Here is an 18,892-nt window from a genome sequence, read left to right as displayed (position 1 = left end):
TTTCTCTATGAGATAGTAAAAGAAGGTTCAAATTGAACAGCTGCTGTCAACGGCCATTCTAAGCTGAATGTGCCTGCTCTCGTCAGATCGCAGCAGCAATGCAGCTTAAGGCTTGGCAAGTACCAGCATGGGAGACTGGCTGGGAATCCCAAGTTCCGTTGACCTTTTTGAACCTGAAAATTGTTAGTTTCTCTGTCAAAGATGGTAAAAGAAGGTTCAAATTGAACAGCTGCTGTCAACGGCCATTCTAAGCTGAATGTGCCTGCTCTCGTCAGATCGCAACAGCAATGTAGCTTAAGGCTTGGCAAGTACCAGCATGGGAGACTGGCTGGGAATCCCAAGTTCCGTTGACCTTTTTGAACCTGAAAATTGTGTTAGTTTCTCTATGAGATAGTAAAAGAAGGTTCAAATTGAACAGCTGCTGTCAACGGCCATTCTAAGCTGAATGTGCCTGCTCTCGTCAGATCGCAGCAGCAATGCAGCTTAAGGCTTGGCAAGTAACAGCATGGGAGACTGGCTGGGAATCCCAAGTTCTGTTGACCTTTTTGAACCTGAAAATTGTGTTAGTTTCTCTATGAGATAGTAAAAGAAGGTTCAAATTGAACAGCTGCTGTCAACGGCCATTCTAAGCTGAATGTGCCTGCTCTCGTCAGATCGCAGCAGCATTGCAGCTTAAGGCTTGGCAAGTACCAGCATGGGAGACTGGCTGGGAATCCCAAGTTCTATTGACCTTTTTGAACCTGAAAATTGTGTTAGTTTCTCTATGAGATAGTAAAAGAAGGTTCAAATTGAACAGCTGCTGTCAACGGCCATTCTAAGCTGAATGCGCGTGCTCTTGTCGGATCACAGCAGCGATGCAGCTTAAGGCTTGGCAAGTACCAGCATGGGAGACTGGCTGCGAATCCCAAGTTCCGTTGACCTTTTTGAACCTGAAAATTGTGTTAGTTTCTCTATGAGATAGTAAAAGAAGGTTCAAACTGAACAGCTGCTGTCAACGGCCATTCTAAGCTGAATGTGCCTGCTCTCGTCAGATCGCAGCATCAATGCAGCTTAAGGCTTGGCAAGTACCAGCATGGGAGACTGGCTGGGAATCCCAAGTTCCGTTGACCTTTTTGAACCTGAAAATTGTGTTAGTTTCTCTATGAGATAGTAAAAGAAGGTTCAAATTGAACAGCTGCTGTCAACGGCCATTCTAAGCTGAATGTGCCTGCTCTCGTCAGATCGCAGCAGCAATGCAGCTTAAGGCTTGGCAAGTACCAGCATGGGAGACTGGCTGGGAATCCCAAGTTCCGTTGACCTTTTTGAACCTGAAAATTGTTAGTTTCTCTGTCAAAGATGGTAAAAGAAGGTTCAAATTGAACAGCTGCTGTCAACGGCCATTCTAAGCTGAATGTGCCTGCTCTCGTCAGATCGCAGCAGCAATGCAGCTTAAGGCTTGGCAAGTACCAGCATGGGAGACTGGCTGGGAATCCCAAGTTCCGTTGACCTTTTTGAACCTGAAAATTGTGTTAGTTTCTCTATGAGATAGTAAAAGAAGGTTCAAATTGAACAGCTGCTGTCAACGGCCATTCTAAGCTGAATGTGCCTGCTCTCATCAGATCGCAGCAGCAATGTAGCTTAAGGCTTGGCAAGTACCAGCATGGGAGACTGGCTGGGAATCCCAAGTTCCGTTGACCTTTTTGAACCTGAAAATTGTGTTAGTTTCTCTATGAGATAGTAAAAGAAGGTTCAAATTGAACAGCTGCTGTCAACGGCCATTCTAAGCTGAATGTGCCTGCTCTCGTCAGATCGCAGCAGCAATGCAGCTTAAGGCTTGGCAAGTAACAGCATGGGAGACTGGCTGGGAATCCCAAGTTCCGTTGACCTTTTTGAACCTGAAAATTGTGTTAGTTTCTCTATGAGATAGTAAAAGAAGGTTCAAATTGAACAGCTGCTGTCAACGGCCATTCTAAGCTGAATGTGCCTGCTCTCATCAGATCGCAGCAGCAATGTAGCTTAAGGCTTGGCAAGTACCAGCATGGGAGACTGGCTGGGAATCCCAAGTTCCGTTGACCTTTTTGAACCTGAAAATTGTGTTAGTTTCTCTATGAGATAGTAAAAGAAGGTTCAAATTGAACAGCTGCTGTCAACGGCCATTCTAAGCTGAATGTGCCTGCTCTCGTCAGATCGCAGCAGCAATGCAGCTTAAGGCTTGGCAAGTACCAGCATGGGAGACTGGCTGGGAATCCCAAGTTCCGTTGACCTTTTTGAACCTGAAAATTGTTAGTTTCTCTGTCAAAGATGGTAAAAGAAGGTTCAAATTGAACAGCTGCTGTCAACGGCCATTCTAAGCTGAATGTGCCTGCTCTCGTCAGATCGCAACAGCAATGTAGCTTAAGGCTTGGCAAGTACCAGCATGGGAGACTGGCTGGGAATCCCAAGTTCCGTTGACCTTTTTGAACCTGAAAATTGTGTTAGTTTCTCTATGAGATAGTAAAAGAAGGTTCAAATTGAACAGCTGCTGTCAACGGCCATTCTAAGCTGAATGTGCCTGCTCTCGTCAGATCGCAGCAGCAATGCAGCTTAAGGCTTGGCAAGTAACAGCATGGGAGACTGGCTGGGAATCCCAAGTTCTGTTGACCTTTTTGAACCTGAAAATTGTGTTAGTTTCTCTATGAGATAGTAAAAGAAGGTTCAAATTGAACAGCTGCTGTCAACGGCCATTCTAAGCTGAATGTGCCTGCTCTCGTCAGATCGCAGCAGCATTGCAGCTTAAGGCTTGGCAAGTACCAGCATGGGAGACTGGCTGGGAATCCCAAGTTCTATTGACCTTTTTAAACCTGAAAATTGTGTTAGTTTCTCTATGAGATAGTAAAAGAAGGTTCAAATTGAACAGCTGCTGTCAACGGCCATTCTAAGCTGAATGCGCGTGCTCTTGTCGGATCACAGCAGCGATGCAGCTTAAGGCTTGGCAAGTACCAGCATGGGAGACTGGCTGCGAATCCCAAGTTCCGTTGACCTTTTTGAACCTGAAAATTGTGTTAGTTTCTCTATGAGATAGTAAAAGAAGGTTCAAACTGAACAGCTGCTGTCAACGGCCATTCTAAGCTGAATGTGCCTGCTCTCGTCAGATCGCAGCATCAATGCAGCTTAAGGCTTGGCAAGTACCAGCATGGGAGACTGGCTGGGAATCCCAAGTTCCGTTGACCTTTTTGAACCTGAAAATTGTGTTAGTTTCTCTATGAGATAGTAAAAGAAGGTTCAAATTGAACAGCTGCTGTCAACGGCCATTCTAAGCTGAATGTGCCTGCTCTCGTCAGATCGCAGCAGCAATGCAGCTTAAGGCTTGGCAAGTACCAGCATGGGAGACTGGCTGGGAATCCCAAGTTCCGTTGACCTTTTTGAACCTGAAAATTGTTAGTTTCTCTGTCAAAGATGGTAAAAGAAGGTTCAAATTGAACAGCTGCTGTCAACGGCCATTCTAAGCTGAATGTGCCTGCTCTCGTCAGATCGCAGCAGCAATGCAGCTTAAGGCTTGGCAAGTACCAGCATGGGAGACTGGCTGGGAATCCCAAGTTCCGTTGACCTTTTTGAACCTGAAAATTGTGTTAGTTTCTCTATGAGATAGTAAAAGAAGGTTCAAATTGAACAGCTGCTGTCAACGGCCATTCTAAGCTGAATGTGCCTGCTCTCATCAGTTCGCAGCAGCAATGTAGCTTAAGGCTTGGCAAGTACCAGCATGGGAGACTGGCTGGGAATCCCAAGTTCCGTTGACCTTTTTGAACCTGAAAATTGTGTTAGTTTCTCTATGAGATAGTAAAAGAAGGTTCAAATTGAACAGCTGCTGTCAACGGCCATTCTAAGCTGAATGTGCCTGCTCTCGTCAGATCGCAGCAGCAATGCAGCTTAAGGCTTGGCAAGTACCAGCATGGGAGACTGGCTGGGAATCCCAAGTTCCGTTGACCTTTTTGAACCTGAAAATTGTTAGTTTCTCTGTCAAAGATGGTAAAAGAAGGTTCAAATTGAACAGCTGCTGTCAACGGCCATTCTAAGCTGAATGTGCCTGCTCTCGTCAGATCGCAACAGCAATGTAGCTTAAGGCTTGGCAAGTACCAGCATGGGAGACTGGCTGGGAATCCCAAGTTCCGTTGACCTTTTTGAACCTGAAAATTGTGTTAGTTTCTCTATGAGATAGTAAAAGAAGGTTCAAACTGAACAGCTGCTGTCAACGGCCATTCTAAGCTGAATGTGCCTGCTCTCGTCAGATCGCAGCAGCAATGCAGCTTAAGGCTTGGCAAGTACCAGCATGGGAGACTGGCTGGGAATCCCAAGTTCCGTTGACCTTTTTGAACCTGAAAATTGTGTTAGTTTCTCTATGACATAGTAAAAGAAGGTTCAAATTGAACAGCTGCTGTCAACGGCCATTCTAAGCTGAATGTGCCTGCTCTCGTCAGATCGCAGCAGCAATGCAGCTTAAGGCTTGGCAAGTAACAGCATGGGAGACTGGCTGGGAATCCCAAGTTCTGTTGACCTTTTTGAACCTGAAAATTGTGTTAGTTTCTCTATGAGATAGTAAAAGAAGGTTCAAATTGAACAGCTGCTGTCAACGGCCATTCTAAGCTGAATGTGCCTGCTCTCGTCAGATCGCAGCAGCATTGCAGCTTAAGGCTTGGCAAGTACCAGCATGGGAGACTGGCTGGGAATCCCAAGTTCTATTGACCTTTTTGAACCTGAAAATTGTGTTAGTTTCTCTATGAGATAGTAAAAGAAGGTTCAAATTGAACAGCTGCTGTCAACGGCCATTCTAAGCTGAATGCGCGTGCTCTTGTCGGATCACAGCAGCGATGCAGCTTAAGGCTTGGCAAGTACCAGCATGGGAGACTGGCTTCGAATCCCAAGTTCCGTTGACCTTTTTGAACCTGAAAATTGTGTTAGTTTCTCTATGAGATAGTAAAAGAAGGTTCAAACTGAACAGCTGCTGTCAACGGCCATTCTAAGCTGAATGTGCCTGCTCTCGTCAGATCGCAGCATCAATGCAGCTTAAGGCTTGGCAAGTACCAGCATGGGAGACTGGCTGGGAATCCCAAGTTCCGTTGACCTTTTTGAACCTGAAAATTGTTAGTTTCTCTGTCAAAGATGGTAAAAGAAGGTTCAAATTGAACAGCTGCTGTCAACGGCCATTCTAAGCTGAATGTGCCTGCTCTCGTCAGATCGCAGCAGCAATGCAGCTTAAGGCTTGGCAAGTACCAGCATGGGAGACTGGCTGGGAATCCCAAGTTCCGTTGACCTTTTTGAACCTGAAAATTGTGTTAGTTTCTCTATGAGATAGTAAAAGAAGGTTCAAATTGAACAGCTGCTGTCAACGGCCATTCTAAGCTGAATGTGCCTGCTCTCGTCAGATCGCAGCAGCAATGCAGCTTAAGGCTTGGCAAGTACCAGCATGGGAGACTGGCTGGGAATCCCAAGTTCCGTTGACCTTTTTGAACCTGAAAATTGTTAGTTTCTCTGTCAAAGATGGTAAAAGAAGGTTCAAATTGAACAGCTGCTGTCAACGGCCATTCTAAGCTGAATGTGCCTGCTCTCGTCAGATCGCAACAGCAATGTAGCTTAAGGCTTGGCAAGTACCAGCATGGGAGACTGGCTGGGAATCCCAAGTTCCGTTGACCTTTTTGAACCTGAAAATTGTGTTAGTTTCTCTATGAGATAGTAAAAGAAGGTTCAAACTGAACAGCTGCTGTCAACGGCCATTCTAAGCTGAATGTGCCTGCTCTCGTCAGATCGCAGCAGCAATGCAGCTTAAGGCTTGGCAAGTACCAGCATGGGAGACTGGCTGGGAATCCCAAGTTCCGTTGACCTTTTTGAACCTGAAAATTGTGTTAGTTTCTCTATGAGATAGTAAAAGAAGGTTCAAATTGAACAGCTGCTGTCAACGGCCATTCTAAGCTGAATGTGCCTGCTCTCGTCAGATCGCAGCAGCATTGCAGCTTAAGGCTTGGCAAGTACCAGCATGGGAGACTGGCTGGGAATCCCAAGTTCTATTGACCTTTTTGAACCTGAAAATTGTGTTAGTTTCTCTATGAGATAGTAAAAGAAGGTTCAAATTGAACAGCTGCTGTCAACGGCCATTCTAAGCTGAATGCGCGTGCTCTTGTCGGATCACAGCAGCGATGCAGCTTAAGGCTTGGCAAGTACCAGCATGGGAGACTGGCTTCGAATCCCAAGTTCCGTTGACCTTTTTGAACCTGAAAATTGTGTTAGTTTCTCTATGAGATAGTAAAAGAAGGTTCAAACTGAACAGCTGCTGTCAACGGCCATTCTAAGCTGAATGTGCCTGCTCTCGTCAGATCGCAGCATCAATGCAGCTTAAGGCTTGGCAAGTACCAGCATGGGAGACTGGCTGGGAATCCCAAGTTCCGTTGACCTTTTTGAACCTGAAAATTGTGTTAGTTTCTCTATGAGATAGTAAAAGAAAGTAGAAATTAGGCAGCTGCTGTCAACGGCCATTCTAAGCTGAATGTGCCTGCTCTCGTCAGATCGCAGCAGCAATGCAGCTTAAGGCTTGGCAAGTACCAGCATGGGAGACTGGCTGGGAATCCCAAGTTCTGTTGACCTTTTTGAACCTGAAAATTGTGTTAGTTTCTCTATGAGATAGTAAAAGAAGGTTCAAATTGAACAGCTGCTGTCAACGGCCATTCTAAGCTGAATGTGCCTGCTCTCATCAGATCGCAGCAGCTTAAGGCTTGGCAAGTACCAGCATGGGAGACTGGCTGGGAATCCCAAGTTCTATTGACCTTTTTGAACCTGAAAATTGTGTTAGTTTCTCTATGAGATAGTAAAAGAAGGTTCAAATTGAACAGCTGCTGTCAACGGCCATTCTAAGCTGAATGCGCGTGCTCTTGTCGGATCACAGCAGCGATGCAGCTTAAGGCTTGGCAAGTACCAGCATGGGAGACTGGCTGCGAATCCCAAGTTCCGTTGACCTTTTTGAACCTGAAAATTGTGTTAGTTTCTCTATGAGATAGTAAAAGAAGGTTCAAACTGAACAGCTGCTGTCAACGGCCATTCTAAGCTGAATGTGCCTGCTCTCGTCAGATCGCAGCATCAATGCAGCTTAAGGCTTGGCAAGTACCAGCATGGGAGACTGGCTGGGAATCCCAAGTTCCGTTGACCTTTTTGAACCTGAAAATTGTGTTAGTTTCTCTATGAGATAGTAAACGAAGGTTCAAATTGAACAGCTGCTGTCAACGGCCATTCTAAGCTGAATGTGCCTGCTCTCGTCAGATCGCAGCAGCAATGCAGCTTAAGGCTTGGCAAGTACCAGCATGGGAGACTGGCTGGGAATCCCAAGTTCCGTTGACCTTTTTGAACCTGAAAATTGTTAGTTTCTCTGTCAAAGATGGTAAAAGAAGGTTCAAATTGAACAGCTGCTGTCAACGGCCATTCTAAGCTGAATGTGCCTGCTCTCGTCAGATCGCAGCAGCAATGCAGCTTAAGGCTTGGCAAGTACCAGCATGGGAGACTGGCTGGGAATCCCAAGTTCCGTTGACCTTTTTGAACCTGAAAATTGTGTTAGTTTCTCTATGAGATAGTAAAAGAAGGTTCAAATTGAACAGCTGCTGTCAACGGCCATTCTAAGCTGAATGTGCCTGCTCTCATCAGATCGCAGCAGCAATGTAGCTTAAGGCTTGGCAAGTACCAGCATGGGAGACTGGCTGGGAATCCCAAGTTCCGTTGACCTTTTTGAACCTGAAAATTGTGTTAGTTTCTCTATGAGATAGTAAAAGAAGGTTCAAATTGAACAGCTGCTGTCAACGGCCATTCTAAGCTGAATGTGCCTGCTCTCGTCAGATCGCAGCAGCATTGCAGCTTAAGGCTTGGCAAGTACCAGCATGGGAGACTGGCTGGGAATCCCAAGTTCTATTGACCTTTTTGAACCTGAAAATTGTGTTAGTTTCTCTATGAGATAGTAAAAGAAGGTTCAAATTGAACAGCTGCTGTCAACGGCCATTCTAAGCTGAATGCGCGTGCTCTTGTCGGATCACAGCAGCGATGCAGCTTAAGGCTTGGCAAGTACCAGCATGGGAGACTGGCTTCGAATCCCAAGTTCCGTTGACCTTTTTGAACCTGAAAATTGTGTTAGTTTCTCTATGAGATAGTAAAAGAAGGTTCAAACTGAACAGCTGCTGTCAACGGCCATTCTAAGCTGAATGTGCCTGCTCTCGTCAGATCGCAGCATCAATGCAGCTTAAGGCTTGGCAAGTACCAGCATGGGAGACTGGCTGGGAATCCCAAGTTCCGTTGACCTTTTTGAACCTGAAAATTGTGTTAGTTTCTCTATGAGATAGTAAAAGAAGGTTCAAATTGAACAGCTGCTGTCAACGGCCATTCTAAGCTGAATGTGCCTGCTCTCGTCAGATCGCAGCAGCAATGCAGCTTAAGGCTTGGCAAGTACCAGCATGGGAGACTGGCTGGGAATCCCAAGTTCCGTTGACCTTTTTGAACCTGAAAATTGTGTTAGTTTCTCTATGAGATAGTAAAAGAAAGTAGAAATTAGGCAGCTGCTGTCAACGGCCATTCTAAGCTGAATGTGCCTGCTCTCGTCAGATCGCAGCAGCAATGCAGCTTAAGGCTTGGCAAGTACCAGCATGGGAGACTGGCTGGGAATCCCAAGTTCTGTTGACCTTTTTGAACCTGAAAATTGTGTTAGTTTCTCTATGAGATAGTAAAAGAAGGTTCAAATTGAACAGCTGCTGTCAACGGCCATTCTAAGCTGAATGTGCCTGCTCTCATCAGATCGCAGCAGCTTAAGGCTTGGCAAGTACCAGCATGGGAGACTGGCTGGGAATCCCAAGTTCTATTGACCTTTTTGAACCTGAAAATTGTGTTAGTTTCTCTATGAGATAGTAAAAGAAGGTTCAAATTGAACAGCTGCTGTCAACGGCCATTCTAAGCTGAATGCGCGTGCTCTTGTCGGATCACAGCAGCGATGCAGCTTAAGGCTTGGCAAGTACCAGCATGGGAGACTGGCTGCGAATCCCAAGTTCCGTTGACCTTTTTGAACCTGAAAATTGTGTTAGTTTCTCTATGAGATAGTAAAAGAAGGTTCAAACTGAACAGCTGCTGTCAACGGCCATTCTAAGCTGAATGTGCCTGCTCTCGTCAGATCGCAGCATCAATGCAGCTTAAGGCTTGGCAAGTACCAGCATGGGAGACTGGCTGGGAATCCCAAGTTCCGTTGACCTTTTTGAACCTGAAAATTGTGTTAGTTTCTCTATGAGATAGTAAAAGAAGGTTCAAATTGAACAGCTGCTGTCAACGGCCATTCTAAGCTGAATGTGCCTGCTCTCGTCAGATCGCAGCAGCAATGCAGCTTAAGGCTTGGCAAGTACCAGCATGGGAGACTGGCTGGGAATCCCAAGTTCCGTTGACCTTTTTGAACCTGAAAATTGTTAGTTTCTCTGTCAAAGATGGTAAAAGAAGGTTCAAATTGAACAGCTGCTGTCAACGGCCATTCTAAGCTGAATGTGCCTGCTCTCGTCAGATCGCAGCAGCAATGCAGCTTAAGGCTTGGCAAGTACCAGCATGGGAGACTGGCTGGGAATCCCAAGTTCCGTTGACCTTTTTGAACCTGAAAATTGTGTTAGTTTCTCTATGAGATAGTAAAAGAAGGTTCAAATTGAACAGCTGCTGTCAACGGCCATTCTAAGCTGAATGTGCCTGCTCTCATCAGATCGCAGCAGCAATGTAGCTTAAGGCTTGGCAAGTACCAGCATGGGAGACTGGCTGGGAATCCCAAGTTCCGTTGACCTTTTTGAACCTGAAAATTGTGTTAGTTTCTCTATGAGATAGTAAAAGAAGGTTCAAATTGAACAGCTGCTGTCAACGGCCATTCTAAGCTGAATGTGCCTGCTCTCGTCAGATCGCAGCAGCATTGCAGCTTAAGGCTTGGCAAGTACCAGCATGGGAGACTGGCTGGGAATCCCAAGTTCTATTGACCTTTATGAACTTGAAAATGTGGGTTAGTTTCTCTATGAGATAGTAAAAGAAGGTTCAAATTGAACAGCTGCTGTCAACGGCCATTCTAAGCTGAATGCGCGTGCTCTTGTCGGATCACAGCAGCGATGCAGCTTAAGGCTTGGCAAGTACCAGCATGGGAGACTGGCTTCGAATCCCAAGTTCCGTTGACCTTTTTGAACCTGAAAATTGTGTTAGTTTCTCTATGAGATAGTAAAAGAAGGTTCAAACTGAACAGCTGCTGTCAACGGCCATTCTAAGCTGAATGTGCCTGCTCTCGTCAGATCGCAGCATCAATGCAGCTTAAGGCTTGGCAAGTACCAGCATGGGAGACTGGCTGGGAATCCCAAGTTCCGTTGACCTTTTTGAACCTGAAAATTGTGTTAGTTTCTCTATGAGATAGTAAAAGAAGGTTCAAATTGAACAGCTGCTGTCAACGGCCATTCTAAGCTGAATGTGCCTGCTCTCGTCAGATCGCAGCAGCAATGCAGCTTAAGGCTTGGCAAGTACCAGCATGGGAGACTGGCTGGGAATCCCAAGTTCCGTTGACCTTTTTGAACCTGAAAATTGTGTTAGTTTCTCTATGAGATAGTAAAAGAAAGTAGAAATTAGGCAGCTGCTGTCAACGGCCATTCTAAGCTGAATGTGCCTGCTCTCGTCAGATCGCAGCAGCAATGCAGCTTAAGGCTTGGCAAGTACCAGCATGGGAGACTGGCTGGGAATCCCAAGTTCTGTTGACCTTTTTGAACCTGAAAATTGTGTTAGTTTCTCTATGAGATAGTAAAAGAAGGTTCAAATTGAACAGCTGCTGTCAACGGCCATTCTAAGCTGAATGTGCCTGCTCTCATCAGATCGCAGCAGCTTAAGGCTTGGCAAGTACCAGCATGGGAGACTGGCTGGGAATCCCAAGTTCCGTTGACCTTTTTGAACCTGAAAATTGTGTTAGTTTCTCTATGAGATAGTAAAAGAAGGTTCAAACTGAACAGCTGCTGTCAACGGCCATTCTAAGCTGAATGTGCCTGCTCTCGTCAGATCGCAGCAGCAATGCAGCTTAAGGCTTGGCAAGTACCAGCATGGGAGACTGGCTTGGAATCCCAAGTTCCGTTGACCTTTTTGAACCTGAAAATTGTGTTAGTTTCTCTATGAGATAGTAAAAGAAGGTTCAAATTGAACAGCTGCTGTCAACAGCCATTCTAAGCTGAATGCGCCTGCTCTCGTCAGATCGCAGCAGCTTAAGGCTTGGCAAGTACCAGCATGGGAGACTGGCTGGGAATCCCAAGTTCCGTTGACCTTTTTGAACCTGAAAATTGTGTTAGTTTCTCTATGAGATAGTAAAAGAAGGTTCAAATTGAACAGCTGCTGTCAACAGCCATTCTAAGCTGAATGTGCCTGCTCTCGTCAGATCGCAGCAGCTTAAGGCTTGGCAAGTACCAGCATGGGAGACTGGCTGGGAATCCCAAGTTCCGTTGACCTTTTTGAACCTGAAAATTGTGTTAGTTTCTCTATGAGATAGTAAAAGAAGGTTCAAATTGAACAGCTGCTGTCAACGGCCATTCTAAGCTGAATGTGCCTGCTCTCGTCAGATCGCAGCAGCAATGCAGCTTAAGGCTTGGCAAGTACCAGCATGGGAGACTGGCTGGGAATCCCAAGTTCCGTTGACCTTTTTGAACCTGAAAATTGTGTTAGTTTCTCTATGGGATAGTAAAAGAAGGTTCAAATTGAATAGCTGCTGTCAACGGCCATTCTAAGCTGAATGTGCCTGCTCTCGTCAGATCGCAGCAGCAATGCAGCTTAAGGCTTGGCAAGTACCAGCATGGGAGACTGGCTGTAAATCCCAAGTTCTGTTGACCTTTTTGAATCTGAAAATTGTGTTAGTTTTTCTATGAGATAGTAAAAGAAAGTTCAAATTGAACAGCTGCTGTCAACGGCCATTCTAAGCTGAATGTGCCTGCTCTCGTCAGATCGCAGCAGCAATGCAGCTTAAGGCTTGGCAAGTACCAGCATGGGAGACTGGCTGGGAATCCCAAGTTCTGTTGACCTTTTTGAACCTGAAAATTGTGTTAGTTTCTCTATGAGATAGTAAAAGAAGGTTCAAATTGAACAGCTGCTGTCAACGGCCATTCTAAGCTGAATGTGCCTGCTCTCATCAGATCGCAGCAGCAATGTAGCTTAAGGCTTGGCAAGTACCAGCATGGGAGACTGGCTGGGAATCCCAAGTTCCGTTGACCTTTTTGAACCTGAAAATTGTGTTAGTTTCTCTATGAGATAGTAAAAGAAGGTTCAAATTGAACAGCTGCTGTCAACGGCCATTCTAAGCTGAATGTGCCTGCTCTCGTCAGATCGCAGCAGCAATGCAGCTTAAGGCTTGGCAAGTACCAGCATGGGAGACTGGCTGGGAATCCCAAGTTCCGTTGACCTTTTTGAACCTGAAAATTGTTAGTTTCTCTGTCAAAGATGGTAAAAGAAGGTTCAAATTGAACAGCTGCTGTCAACGGCCATTCTAAGCTGAATGTGCCTGCTCTCGTCAGATCGCAACAGCAATGTAGCTTAAGGCTTGGCAAGTACCAGCATGGGAGACTGGCTGGGAATCCCAAGTTCCGTTGACCTTTTTGAACCTGAAAATTGTGTTAGTTTCTCTATGAGATAGTAAAAGAAAGTTCAAACTGAACAGCTGCTGTCAACGGCCATTCTAAGCTGAATGTGCCTGCTCTCGTCAGATCGCAGCAGCAATGCAGCTTAAGGCTTGGCAAGTACCAGCATGGGAGACTGGCTGGGAATCCCAAGTTCCGTTGACCTTTTTGAACCTGAAAATTGTGTTAGTTTCTCTATGAGATAGTAAAAGAAGGTTCAAATTGAACAGCTGCTGTCAACGGCCATTCTAAGCTGAATGTGCCTGCTCTCGTCAGATCGCAGCAGCAATGCAGCTTAAGGCTTGGAAAGTAACAGCATGGGAGACTGGCTGGGAATCCCAAGTTCTGTTGACCTTTTTGAACCTGAAAATTGTGTTAGTTTCTCTATGAGATAGTAAAAGAAGGTTCAAATTGAACAGCTGCTGTCAACGGCCATTCTAAGCTGAATGTGCCTGCTCTCGTCAGATCGCAGCAGCATTGCAGCTTAAGGCTTGGCAAGTACCAGCATGGGAGACTGGCTGCGAATCCCAAGTTCCGTTGACCTTTTTGAACCTGAAAATTGTGTTAGTTTCTCTATGAGATAGTAAAAGAAGGTTCAAACTGAACAGCTGCTGTCAACGGCCATTCTAAGCTGAATGTGCCTGCTCTCGTCAGATCGCAGCATCAATGCAGCTTAAGGCTTGGCAAGTACCAGCATGGGAGACTGGCTGGGAATCCCAAGTTCCGTTGACCTTTTTGAACCTGAAAATTGTGTTAGTGTCTCTATGAGATAGTAAAAGAAGGTTCAAATTGAACAGCTGCTGTCAACGGCCATTCTAAGCTGAATGTGCCTGCTCTCGTCAGATCGCAGCAGCAATGCAGCTTAAGGCTTGGCAAGTACCAGCATGGGAGACTGGCTGGGAATCCCAAGTTCCGTTGACCTTTTTGAACCTGAAAATTGTGTTAGTTTCTCTATGAGATAGTAAAAGAAAGTAGAAATTAGGCAGCTGCTGTCAACGGCCATTCTAAGCTGAATGTGCCTGCTCTCGTCAGATCGCAGCAGCAATGCAGCTTAAGGCTTGGCAAGTACCAGCATGGGAGACTGGCTGGGAATCCCAAGTTCTGTTGACCTTTTTGAACCTGAAAATTGTGTTAGTTTCTCTATGAGATAGTAAAAGAAGGTTCAAATTGAACAGCTGCTGTCAACGGCCATTCTAAGCTGAATGTGCCTGCTCTCATCAGATCGCAGCAGCTTAAGGCTTGGCAAGTACCAGCATGGGAGACTGGCTGGGAATCCCAAGTTCCGTTGACCTTTTTGAACCTGAAAATTGTGTTAGTTTCTCTATGAGATAGTAAAAGAAGGTTCAAACTGAACAGCTGCTGTCAACGGCCATTCTAAGCTGAATGTGCCTGCTCTCGTCAGATCGCAGCAGCAATGCAGCTTAAGGCTTGGCAAGTACCAGCATGGGAGACTGGCTGGGAATCCCAAGTTCCGTTGACCTTTTTGAACCTGAAAATTGTGTTAGTTTCTCTATGAGATAGTAAAAGAAGGTTCAAATTGAACAGCTGCTGTCAACAGCCATTCTAAGCTGAATGTGCCTGCTCTCGTCAGATCGCAGCAGCTTAAGGCTTGGCAAGTACCAGCATGGGAGACTGGCTGGGAATCCCAAGTTCCGTTGACCTTTTTGAACCTGAAAATTGTGTTAGTTTCTCTATGAGATAGTAAAAGAAGGTTCAAATTGAACAGCTGCTGTCAACGGCCATTCTAAGCTGAATGTGCCTGCTCTCGTCAGATCGCAGCAGCAATGCAGCTTAAGGCTTGGCAAGTACCAGCATGGGAGACTGGCTGGGAATCCCAAGTTCCGTTGACCTTTTTGAACCTGAAAATTGTGTTAGTTTCTCTATGAGATAGTAAAAGAAGGTTCAAATTGAACAGCTGCTGTCAACGGCCATTCTAAGCTGAATGTGCCTGCTCTCATCAGATCGCAGCAGCTTAAGGCTTGGCAAGTACCAGCATGGGAGACTGGCTGGGAATCCCAAGTTCCGTTGACCTTTTTGAACCTGAAAATTGTGTTAGTTTCTCTATGAGATAGTAAAAGAAAGTAGAAATTAGGCAGCTGCTGTCAACGGTCATTCTAAGCTGAATGTGCCTGCTCTCGTCAGATCGCAGCAGCAATGCAGCTTAAGGCTTGGCAAGTACCAGCATGGGAGACTGGCTGGGAATCCCAAGTTCTGTTGACCTTTTTGAACCTGAAAATTGTGTTAGTTTCTCTATGAGATAGTAAAAGAAGGTTCAAATTGAACAGCTGCTGTCAACGGCCATTCTAAGCTGAATGTGCCTGCTCTCATCAGATCGCAGCAGCTTAAGGCTTGGCAAGTACCAGCATGGGAGACTGGCTGGGAATCCCAAGTTCCGTTGACCTTTTTGAACCTGAAAATTGTGTTAGTTTCTCTATGAGATAGTAAAAGAAGGTTCAAACTGAACAGCTGCTGTCAACGGCCATTCTAAGCTGAATGTGCCTGCTCTCGTCAGATCGCAGCAGCAATGCAGCTTAAGGCTTGGCAAGTACCAGCATGGGAGACTGGCTGGGAATCCCAAGTTCCGTTGACCTTTTTGAACCTGAAAATTGTGTTAGTTTCTCTATGAGATAGTAAAAGAAGGTTCAAATTGAACAGCTGCTGTCAACGGCCATTCTAAGCTGAATGTGCCTGCTCTCGTCAGATCGCAGCAGCTTAAGGCTTGGCAAGTACCAGCATGGGAGACTGGCTGGGAATCCCAAGTTCCGTTGACCTTTTTGAACCTGAAAATTGTGTTAGTTTCTCTATGAGATAGTAAAAGAAGGTTCAAATTGAACAGCTGCTGTCAACAGCCATTCTAAGCTGAATGTGCCTGCTCTCGTCAGATCGCAGCAGCTTAAGGCTTGGCAAGTACCAGCATGGGAGACTGGCTGGGAATCCCAAGTTCCGTTGACCTTTTTGAACCTGAAAATTGTGTTAGTTTCTCTATGAGATAGTAAAAGAAGGTTCAAATTGAACAGCTGCTGTCAACGGCCATTCTAAGCTGAATGTGCCTGCTCTCGTCAGATCGCAGCAGCAATGCAGCTTAAGGCTTGGCAAGTACCAGCATGGGAGACTGGCTGGGAATCCCAAGTTCCGTTGACCTTTTTGAACCTGAAAATTGTTAGTTTCTCTGTCAAAGATGGTAAAAGAAGGTTCAAATTGAACAGCTGCTGTCAACGGTCATTCTAAGCTGAATGTGCCTGCTCTCGTCAGATCGCAGCAGCAATGCAGCTTAAGGCTTGGCAAGTACCAGCATGGGAGACTGGCTGGGAATCCCAAGTTCCGTTGACCTTTTTGAACCTGAAAATTGTGTTAGTTTCTCTATGAGATAGTAAAAGAAGGTTCAAATTGAACAGCTGCTGTCAACGGCCATTCTAAGCTGAATGTGCCTGCTCTCATCAGATCGCAGCAGCAATGTAGCTTAAGGCTTGGCAAGTACCAGCATGGGAGACTGGCTGGGAATCCCAAGTTCCGTTGACCTTTTTGAACCTGAAAATTGTGTTAGTTTCTCTATGAGATAGTAAAAGAAGGTTCAAATTGAACAGCTGCTGTCAACGGCCATTCTAAGCTGAATGTGCCTGCTCTCGTCAGATCGCAGCAGCAATGCAGCTTAAGGCTTGGCAAGTACCAGCATGGGAGACTGGCTGGGAATCCCAAGTTCCGTTGACCTTTTTGAACCTGAAAATTGTTAGTTTCTCTGTCAAAGATGGTAAAAGAAGGTTCAAATTGAACAGCTGCTGTCAACGGCCATTCTAAGCTGAATGTGCCTGCTCTCGTCAGATCGCAACAGCAATGTAGCTTAAGGCTTGGCAAGTACCAGCATGGGAGACTGGCTGGGAATCCCAAGTTCCGTTGACCTTTTTGAACCTGAAAATTGTGTTAGTTTCTCTATGAGATAGTAAAAGAAGGTTCAAACTGAACAGCTGCTGTCAACGGCCATTCTAAGCTGAATGTGCCTGCTCTCGTCAGATCGCAGCAGCAATGCAGCTTAAGGCTTGGCAAGTACCAGCATGGGAGACTGGCTGGGAATCCCAAGTTCCGTTGACCTTTTTGAACCTGAAAATTGTGTTAGTTTCTCTATGAGATAGTAAAAGAAGGTTCAAATTGAACAGCTGCTGTCAACGGCCATTCTAAGCTGAATGTGCCTGCTCTCGTCAGATCGCAGCAGCATTGCAGCTTAAGGCTTGGCAAGTACCAGCATGGGAGACTGGCTGGGAATCCCAAGTTCTATTGACCTTTTTGAACCTGAAAATTTTGTTAGTTTCTCTATGAGATAGTAAAAGAAGGTTCAAATTGAACAGCTGCTGTCAACGGCCATTCTAAGCTGAATGCGCGTGCTCTTGTCGGATCACAGCAGCGATGCAGCTTAAGGCTTGGCAAGTACCAGCATGGGAGACTGGCTTCGAATCCCAAGTTCCGTTGACCTTTTTGAACCTGAAAATTGTGTTAGTTTCTCTATGAGATAGTAAAAGAAGGTTCAAACTGAACAGCTGCTGTCAACGGCCATTCTAAGCTGAATGTGCCTGCTCTCGTCAGATCGCAGCATCAATGCAGCTTAAGGCTTGGCAAGTACCAGCATGGGAGACTGGCTGGGAATCCCAAGTTCCGTTGACCTTTTTGAACCTGAAAATTGTGTTAGTTTCTCTATGAGATAGTAAAAGAAGGTTCAAATTGAACAGCTGCTGTCAACGGCCATTCTAAGCTGAATGTGCCTGCTCTCGTCAGATCGCAGCAGCTTAAGGCTTGGCAAGTACCAGCATGGGAGACTGGCTGGGAATCCCAAGTTCCGTTGACCTTTTTGAACCTGAAAATTGTGTTAGTTTCTCTATGAGATAGTAAAAGAAGGTTCAAATTGAACAGCTGCTGTCAACAGCCATTCTAAGCTGAATGTGCCTGCTCTCGTCAGATCGCAGCAGCTTAAGGCTTGGCAAGTACCAGCATGGGAGACTGGCTGGGAATCCCAAGTTCCGTTGACCTTTTTGAACCTGAAAATTGTGTTAGTTTCTCTATGAGATAGTAAAAGAAGGTTCAAATTGAACAGCTGCTGTCAACGGCCATTCTAAGCTGAATGTGCCTGCTCTCGTCAGATCGCAGCAGCAATGCAGCTTAAGGCTTGGCAAGTACCAGCATGGGAGACTGGCTGGGAATCCCAAGTTCCGTTGACCTTTTTGAACCTGAAAATTGTTAGTTTCTCTGTCAAAGATGGTAAAAGAAGGTTCAAATTGAACAGCTGCTGTCAACGGTCATTCTAAGCTGAATGTGCCTGCTCTCGTCAGATCGCAGCAGCAATGCAGCTTAAGGCTTGGCAAGTACCAGCATGGGAGACTGGCTGGGAATCCCAAGTTCCGTTGACCTTTTTGAACCTGAAAATTGTGTTAGTTTCTCTATGAGATAGTAAAAGAAGGTTCAAATTGAACAGCTGCTGTCAACGGCCATTCTAAGCTGAATGTGCCTGCTCTCATCAGATCGCAGCAGCAATGTAGCTTAAGGCTTGGCAAGTACCAGCATGGGAGACTGGCTGGGAATCCCAAGTTCCGTTGACCTTTTTGAACCTGAAAATTGTGTTAGTTTCTCTATGAGATAGTAAAAGAAGGTTCAAATTGAACAGCTGCTGTCAACGGCCATTCTAAGCTGAATGTGCCTGCTCTCGTCAGATCGCAGCAGCAATGCAGCTTAAGGCTTGGCAAGTACCAGCATGGGAGACTGGCTGGGAATCCCAAGTTCCGTTGACCTTTTTGAACCTGAAAATTGTTAGTTTCTCTGTCAAAGATGGTAAAAGAAGGTTCAAATTGAACAGCTGCTGTCAACGGCCATTCTAAGCTGAATGTGCCTGCTCTCGTCAGATCGCAACAGCAATGTAGCTTAAGGCTTGGCAAGTACCAGCATGGGAGACTGGCTGGGAATCCCAAGTTCCGTTGACCTTTTTGAACCTGAAAATTGTGTTAGTTTCTCTATGAGATAGTAAAAGAAGGTTCAAACTGAACAGCTGCTGTCAACGGCCATTCTAAGCTGAATGTGCCTGCTCTCGTCAGATCGCAGCAGCAATGCAGCTTAAGGCTTGGCAAGTACCAGCATGGGAGACTGGCTGGGAATCCCAAGTTCCGTTGACCTTTTTGAACCTGAAAATTGTGTTAGTTTCTCTATGAGATAGTAAAAGAAGGTTCAAATTGAACAGCTGCTGTCAACGGCCATTCTAAGCTGAATGTGCCTGCTCTCGTCAGATCGCAGCA

At 45.7% G+C, this 18,892-nt stretch overlaps 58 pseudogenes; all 58 read left to right on the top strand.

Moving 5' to 3' along the window:
- The first annotated feature begins 45 nt into the window (after positions 1-45).
- On the top strand, positions 46-164 carry LOC140100001 (5S ribosomal RNA; annotated as a pseudogene).
- Positions 165-234: 70 nt separating this feature from the next.
- LOC140093293 (5S ribosomal RNA) lies at positions 235-353 on the top strand (annotated as a pseudogene).
- Positions 354-423: 70 nt separating this feature from the next.
- On the top strand, positions 424-542 carry LOC140092914 (5S ribosomal RNA; annotated as a pseudogene).
- Positions 543-990: 448 nt separating this feature from the next.
- LOC140084273 (5S ribosomal RNA) lies at positions 991-1,109 on the top strand (annotated as a pseudogene).
- A 70-nt stretch (positions 1,110-1,179) lies between these two features.
- Positions 1,180-1,298, top strand: LOC140100000 (5S ribosomal RNA; annotated as a pseudogene).
- Positions 1,299-1,368: 70 nt separating this feature from the next.
- Positions 1,369-1,487, top strand: LOC140099999 (5S ribosomal RNA; annotated as a pseudogene).
- Positions 1,488-1,557: 70 nt separating this feature from the next.
- LOC140082305 (5S ribosomal RNA) lies at positions 1,558-1,676 on the top strand (annotated as a pseudogene).
- A 70-nt stretch (positions 1,677-1,746) lies between these two features.
- LOC140091449 (5S ribosomal RNA) lies at positions 1,747-1,865 on the top strand (annotated as a pseudogene).
- Positions 1,866-1,935: 70 nt separating this feature from the next.
- On the top strand, positions 1,936-2,054 carry LOC140082304 (5S ribosomal RNA; annotated as a pseudogene).
- Positions 2,055-2,124: 70 nt separating this feature from the next.
- Positions 2,125-2,243, top strand: LOC140099997 (5S ribosomal RNA; annotated as a pseudogene).
- A 70-nt stretch (positions 2,244-2,313) lies between these two features.
- Positions 2,314-2,432, top strand: LOC140093291 (5S ribosomal RNA; annotated as a pseudogene).
- Positions 2,433-2,502: 70 nt separating this feature from the next.
- LOC140092913 (5S ribosomal RNA) lies at positions 2,503-2,621 on the top strand (annotated as a pseudogene).
- Positions 2,622-3,069: 448 nt separating this feature from the next.
- On the top strand, positions 3,070-3,188 carry LOC140084271 (5S ribosomal RNA; annotated as a pseudogene).
- Positions 3,189-3,258: 70 nt separating this feature from the next.
- On the top strand, positions 3,259-3,377 carry LOC140099995 (5S ribosomal RNA; annotated as a pseudogene).
- Positions 3,378-3,447: 70 nt separating this feature from the next.
- On the top strand, positions 3,448-3,566 carry LOC140099994 (5S ribosomal RNA; annotated as a pseudogene).
- Positions 3,567-3,636: 70 nt separating this feature from the next.
- LOC140091816 (5S ribosomal RNA) lies at positions 3,637-3,755 on the top strand (annotated as a pseudogene).
- A 70-nt stretch (positions 3,756-3,825) lies between these two features.
- LOC140099993 (5S ribosomal RNA) lies at positions 3,826-3,944 on the top strand (annotated as a pseudogene).
- Positions 3,945-4,014: 70 nt separating this feature from the next.
- Positions 4,015-4,133, top strand: LOC140093290 (5S ribosomal RNA; annotated as a pseudogene).
- A 70-nt stretch (positions 4,134-4,203) lies between these two features.
- LOC140099992 (5S ribosomal RNA) lies at positions 4,204-4,322 on the top strand (annotated as a pseudogene).
- Positions 4,323-4,392: 70 nt separating this feature from the next.
- Positions 4,393-4,511, top strand: LOC140092912 (5S ribosomal RNA; annotated as a pseudogene).
- A 448-nt stretch (positions 4,512-4,959) lies between these two features.
- Positions 4,960-5,078, top strand: LOC140084270 (5S ribosomal RNA; annotated as a pseudogene).
- A 70-nt stretch (positions 5,079-5,148) lies between these two features.
- Positions 5,149-5,267, top strand: LOC140099991 (5S ribosomal RNA; annotated as a pseudogene).
- A 70-nt stretch (positions 5,268-5,337) lies between these two features.
- On the top strand, positions 5,338-5,456 carry LOC140099989 (5S ribosomal RNA; annotated as a pseudogene).
- Positions 5,457-5,526: 70 nt separating this feature from the next.
- Positions 5,527-5,645, top strand: LOC140093289 (5S ribosomal RNA; annotated as a pseudogene).
- A 70-nt stretch (positions 5,646-5,715) lies between these two features.
- LOC140099988 (5S ribosomal RNA) lies at positions 5,716-5,834 on the top strand (annotated as a pseudogene).
- A 448-nt stretch (positions 5,835-6,282) lies between these two features.
- LOC140084269 (5S ribosomal RNA) lies at positions 6,283-6,401 on the top strand (annotated as a pseudogene).
- A 70-nt stretch (positions 6,402-6,471) lies between these two features.
- On the top strand, positions 6,472-6,590 carry LOC140080563 (5S ribosomal RNA; annotated as a pseudogene).
- Positions 6,591-7,030: 440 nt separating this feature from the next.
- LOC140084268 (5S ribosomal RNA) lies at positions 7,031-7,149 on the top strand (annotated as a pseudogene).
- A 70-nt stretch (positions 7,150-7,219) lies between these two features.
- Positions 7,220-7,338, top strand: LOC140099985 (5S ribosomal RNA; annotated as a pseudogene).
- A 70-nt stretch (positions 7,339-7,408) lies between these two features.
- LOC140099984 (5S ribosomal RNA) lies at positions 7,409-7,527 on the top strand (annotated as a pseudogene).
- A 70-nt stretch (positions 7,528-7,597) lies between these two features.
- Positions 7,598-7,716, top strand: LOC140082303 (5S ribosomal RNA; annotated as a pseudogene).
- Positions 7,717-8,164: 448 nt separating this feature from the next.
- LOC140084267 (5S ribosomal RNA) lies at positions 8,165-8,283 on the top strand (annotated as a pseudogene).
- Positions 8,284-8,353: 70 nt separating this feature from the next.
- LOC140099983 (5S ribosomal RNA) lies at positions 8,354-8,472 on the top strand (annotated as a pseudogene).
- Positions 8,473-8,542: 70 nt separating this feature from the next.
- On the top strand, positions 8,543-8,661 carry LOC140080561 (5S ribosomal RNA; annotated as a pseudogene).
- A 440-nt stretch (positions 8,662-9,101) lies between these two features.
- Positions 9,102-9,220, top strand: LOC140084266 (5S ribosomal RNA; annotated as a pseudogene).
- Positions 9,221-9,290: 70 nt separating this feature from the next.
- LOC140099981 (5S ribosomal RNA) lies at positions 9,291-9,409 on the top strand (annotated as a pseudogene).
- A 70-nt stretch (positions 9,410-9,479) lies between these two features.
- On the top strand, positions 9,480-9,598 carry LOC140099980 (5S ribosomal RNA; annotated as a pseudogene).
- Positions 9,599-9,668: 70 nt separating this feature from the next.
- LOC140082302 (5S ribosomal RNA) lies at positions 9,669-9,787 on the top strand (annotated as a pseudogene).
- Positions 9,788-10,236: 449 nt separating this feature from the next.
- Positions 10,237-10,355, top strand: LOC140084265 (5S ribosomal RNA; annotated as a pseudogene).
- A 70-nt stretch (positions 10,356-10,425) lies between these two features.
- Positions 10,426-10,544, top strand: LOC140099979 (5S ribosomal RNA; annotated as a pseudogene).
- Positions 10,545-10,614: 70 nt separating this feature from the next.
- Positions 10,615-10,733, top strand: LOC140080560 (5S ribosomal RNA; annotated as a pseudogene).
- Positions 10,734-10,984: 251 nt separating this feature from the next.
- LOC140085391 (5S ribosomal RNA) lies at positions 10,985-11,103 on the top strand (annotated as a pseudogene).
- A 432-nt stretch (positions 11,104-11,535) lies between these two features.
- On the top strand, positions 11,536-11,654 carry LOC140099978 (5S ribosomal RNA; annotated as a pseudogene).
- A 70-nt stretch (positions 11,655-11,724) lies between these two features.
- On the top strand, positions 11,725-11,843 carry LOC140097331 (5S ribosomal RNA; annotated as a pseudogene).
- Positions 11,844-11,913: 70 nt separating this feature from the next.
- LOC140080559 (5S ribosomal RNA) lies at positions 11,914-12,032 on the top strand (annotated as a pseudogene).
- Positions 12,033-12,102: 70 nt separating this feature from the next.
- LOC140082301 (5S ribosomal RNA) lies at positions 12,103-12,221 on the top strand (annotated as a pseudogene).
- A 70-nt stretch (positions 12,222-12,291) lies between these two features.
- Positions 12,292-12,410, top strand: LOC140099977 (5S ribosomal RNA; annotated as a pseudogene).
- A 70-nt stretch (positions 12,411-12,480) lies between these two features.
- LOC140093288 (5S ribosomal RNA) lies at positions 12,481-12,599 on the top strand (annotated as a pseudogene).
- Positions 12,600-12,669: 70 nt separating this feature from the next.
- On the top strand, positions 12,670-12,788 carry LOC140099976 (5S ribosomal RNA; annotated as a pseudogene).
- Positions 12,789-12,858: 70 nt separating this feature from the next.
- LOC140092090 (5S ribosomal RNA) lies at positions 12,859-12,977 on the top strand (annotated as a pseudogene).
- A 70-nt stretch (positions 12,978-13,047) lies between these two features.
- On the top strand, positions 13,048-13,166 carry LOC140098396 (5S ribosomal RNA; annotated as a pseudogene).
- Positions 13,167-13,236: 70 nt separating this feature from the next.
- On the top strand, positions 13,237-13,355 carry LOC140084264 (5S ribosomal RNA; annotated as a pseudogene).
- A 70-nt stretch (positions 13,356-13,425) lies between these two features.
- On the top strand, positions 13,426-13,544 carry LOC140099974 (5S ribosomal RNA; annotated as a pseudogene).
- A 70-nt stretch (positions 13,545-13,614) lies between these two features.
- On the top strand, positions 13,615-13,733 carry LOC140080558 (5S ribosomal RNA; annotated as a pseudogene).
- Positions 13,734-13,984: 251 nt separating this feature from the next.
- On the top strand, positions 13,985-14,103 carry LOC140099973 (5S ribosomal RNA; annotated as a pseudogene).
- Positions 14,104-14,354: 251 nt separating this feature from the next.
- On the top strand, positions 14,355-14,473 carry LOC140099972 (5S ribosomal RNA; annotated as a pseudogene).
- Positions 14,474-14,724: 251 nt separating this feature from the next.
- On the top strand, positions 14,725-14,843 carry LOC140086239 (5S ribosomal RNA; annotated as a pseudogene).
- Positions 14,844-15,094: 251 nt separating this feature from the next.
- On the top strand, positions 15,095-15,213 carry LOC140099971 (5S ribosomal RNA; annotated as a pseudogene).
- Positions 15,214-18,892: the final 3,679 nt, after the last annotated feature.

Source organism: Engystomops pustulosus, chromosome 9, assembly GCF_040894005.1.
Source record: "Engystomops pustulosus chromosome 9, aEngPut4.maternal, whole genome shotgun sequence".
Lineage (NCBI taxonomy): Eukaryota > Metazoa > Chordata > Amphibia > Anura > Leptodactylidae > Engystomops > Engystomops pustulosus.
The sequence above is the reverse complement of the archived record's forward strand: the minus strand, read 5'-3'. Positions and strand labels throughout refer to the sequence as shown.